At 34.2% G+C, this 3,721-nt stretch overlaps 1 protein-coding gene across 14 annotated transcripts in view; it reads left to right on the plus strand.

Annotated features, from left to right (window-relative positions):
- The window catches only part of PKP4 (plakophilin 4), a 227,969-nt gene that overhangs the window by 172,021 nt on the left and 52,227 nt on the right, over positions 1-3,721 (plus strand). The gene's annotated exons all lie outside the window — the stretch shown is intronic.

A 3,721-nucleotide genomic window follows, 5' to 3' on the forward strand; every position in this document is an offset into this window, starting at 1 on the left:
GGAATTCTAAGCTGTTGACCAATGTTTTTTTTATGAACTATTTTTTACCAGCCAGGCCTACCCCTAAACATACCCTAAAGTTACGTTAAAATGGGGTATCAGAATATGTGTTTAAATGTTTTCTTAAGAAATACTTTGGTAATGTAGACTAGAATATGAATTTTATCCCCTACTTGATTTTGGCATTTTAATGGAAAATTTTGGCACAAAGTCCTTATAAATTACCTTTACACGCCACTCCGATTAAAGCAGAAAGACTGGGTCCCTGATACAGCTGTTCCAACTTCAGGGTTTTTCTTGGAGGATTTCCCACATGATGGAAAGATTTGGTTCTTTTAAATAAAATGCAATGTAACTTTAGTGTTTTAAATTATATTTTTAAAGTAACATATACAAAATGGTAAAAATTTAAACTGTGCAAGAAAATATGAAATAAGTGAATGTCTCAAGCGCCTCTTTTCCCCTCACCCAGTCTCATCACAGTTGTTATGACTTCCAGAACGTTCTTTGCATTCACAGATTTACACAATCCATGCAAATCTGCACACACATTATGTTTTCTTTTCTACTGAGAGAATTCTATCATACATATCTTCTATACTTTGTTCTGTTCACTTACTATGTCCAAGAGCTCTACCTCATTCTTACTAGATTCATGGGACTCATGTTTTGTAGATAATATCATAATTTATTTGTCATTTTCCTTTTAATGGACATTTAGGTTGTTTGTTATGTTTAGCTGTTAGAGATGATGTAGTCTACATTTTTCTTCCTGCGTGTTTCACATAAGTACTAGGGTAACTGGGATCCAGTAGAATTGCTGCATCAGAATATGTGTTTATTTTTACTTTGAGAGGTATTACTTAGAATTGCCTTCTAAGAAAGTTACACACGGATTTATATTTCTGCCAGTAGTTTTGAGTGCCAGTTTCTCTAGACCTTGTCTACACTGCACTAGTGCTGCATATTCCACGTTTTTCATCTTTGCCAGTCTGATGGGTAAAAAGCTGTAACTCATTGTTTTAAAGGGCTTTTATTGAGTTATGACTGAGGTTGGAGATTTCCTATGTTTATCAACTGCTTTATTTCATTTTGTTAAACTATAAATTCAAGTCTTTGGCTATTTTCATAATTTGTGAAAGCTTTTTTTTGTTGTTACTAGCAATAGCACTTCGTAATATGCTTCTCAAGTTTTTTTTCCATTTTGTCACTTGTCTTTTTATTTCATTTTGGGGATTTTTTAATTTACAAAGCTGTTTAACATTTTTATATAGTAAAATTAGTATCTTTTTTATGGCTTCTAGAAAAGTTTAAGCCTTCTTGAGATTTTTCTGATTGAACAATTTTGTCTGGAGAATTTGTATCAAACTTGATTTTTGAACTCATAAATTCTTAGTGGAGAAACCACCTCTTTCATTCACCTATCCAGGAAGTGTGCTTGGCATAGACGTTTTCTGGAATGCCGCTGAAACGTATGCAGCAAAATGATGTAGGAATTATTTATGAAATTCTACCTCCCAAGGAAACCTTAGAAAATAAATAGTTCTGAGGACTTCCATATTCCCCGTGTGTGTATAGAGCAGCTATGCAGAAATCTCTGCTTGTAAAAGAGTAAGGATGAGACAAAAGGAAGGAAGCCAGCACATAAATTATTGTCTCCACGTTTAACCCTAAGAGGACTCATTTCCTCTGGTTTAAACAGAATGTTTCTCTGACAATGCAGGTAAAATTAGACTTTATATTTTGGATGGGGGGCAAGTATATATAATGTCTATTTATTAGACCTAGCCCCTAAGTGATTTTTTTTCTAGAAATACTGCAGTGTTCTCAAGAAGCAAAGTGTTCTTGATTTCAAAGGACTAATATCCCGCTAATTGATAAGCCTAAAGCAATGTTTTGTACCAGATTCAGGGACTTGGATATTTGGTCATTATAATTTAAATGATGACACAAACTTACTTTCTACTACAGGAAAATATATATGTCCTAAAATGCTCATTTCAGAATAATCATAGCATGTCAAGAAAACTTTTGAGGAGATAAAGAATTGATCTTTGAAAGATAAATTTATGTTTATTTCTAATGCCATAAATATAAAGGTTTTGAATCACATGGAATCACTATCATAGTAGCTAAACTAATATGTGTTTGTGGAATTGCAAATAGAAATTATTGGTTGGATAAATAATACAGTGGCATATCAGTGTTTTCCATTATTTGGAAGGAGAAGTAATGTTATTAAAAATTAATCTGTGGAAATACTTTCGAAAAAAATATTTCAAATAATTATAGAACATAATTATTTGAATTCCAGTTTCAATAATAGTAAGTTACAGTGAGCTTTCTACACATATTCTGCCTAATCTACAGAGGCTATTTACTATAATTTTTTAAAATGCTAATCTGTAGGATTATAGCCACATGTTTTTAAACATGGGTAAACAAAAATAGTAGTAGGCATTATTATGTTACTCAGAAGGGAAAGTGCTACATCTCACTACAGTTCTAAGTCTTTTATTTCCCATTATAGCCTATCACATAATAGTAATTTCAATTTACTAATGATCCCTTAACAAGTGAATATCTGCTAGTTACTTTTTATAGTTCTAAATGGCAAAGAGCTCATTTTGTTACCTTTCTCATGAAATCATAGTCAGTGTTTACAAAACCTTTCAGACTGCATGTATTCCAGTGAAGAATCTAGCCAGATACTTACAGAATGCAAATATAGCATTGTAATCATGATGCAGAATGCTTTGTGTTATTTCACATCCCATTGTGGTAGTGGAGGCACGGGGACTCAACAAACATCAGAAGCATCCAGTTCTCGGCTTGGCTCTGTCCAAGTTTAAATAATCCTCAGTGTCTTGCACTGAGTCAAGAGTGTCTGTGGCTCTAGTGGGTGTTACAACAGCACCTCATATTGATAAGATTATCAAGGACTAGGTACATTCACCTATCTGCTTCATGTTGCTGTTAACAAAAGCTGTGCACTTTTGTCTAAGATACTCATGGGCTCTATAAAGAAATAGAGTTTAGACTGTGCTAAAACAAATAGTAGTAATAATAATGTTGAGAAATTGGCCAGTGACTAAAAAGCTGAAATCTTCACAAGGGAATTTTGCAATAGCAATCATAGTATCATCTTTAGGGTTGGTTTCCATGGCCCCCTTCTTGGTGGGCTTACCTTCCTCTGTAACCTGATGTTTGTGGAGGACTCTGTGGAGTTCAGACTTTTTCACATCACATGCCATTGCTCCATGAGGGATAGCTGTGTCCAGTGTTGGGTGTATAATGACAGAGCACTGACCTGTGGTTTCCTCTAAGCTTTGCAAGGAAGTAGCTCTCCGATGGGGCCGAATCACATTTCCTTTTGGACTCACTTTTCTCAGTTTTGAAATGAGATTTGACTGGATAATTTCCCAGTTATAGCATTGCATAAACCTGTGGTCTTTGTTATAGCAAGAGGGGAGCAAGTAGCTAAAACTCACGTTGATTCGTTTAGTTTCTTTCCATGTCACATTGCTGTCCAGAGGAGGTAATACTCACTTCAGAAGCTTTATGCATGCATTAACTTTCTTGCCACTCCTCACTAAGCAACCTATAATTAGTGCTCATATTCAGGCCCATTTGCTTTTACTTGTGATTTGATTAACTGAGCTAACAGGATGGGAACAATCTTTTTTTTTTTTTTTTTTTTTTTTTTTTTTTTTTTTTTTTT

Source organism: Cebus imitator, unplaced genomic scaffold (genome assembly GCF_001604975.1).
Source record: "Cebus imitator isolate Cc_AM_T3 unplaced genomic scaffold, Cebus_imitator-1.0 Scaffold10, whole genome shotgun sequence".
NCBI lineage: Eukaryota > Metazoa > Chordata > Mammalia > Primates > Cebidae > Cebus > Cebus imitator.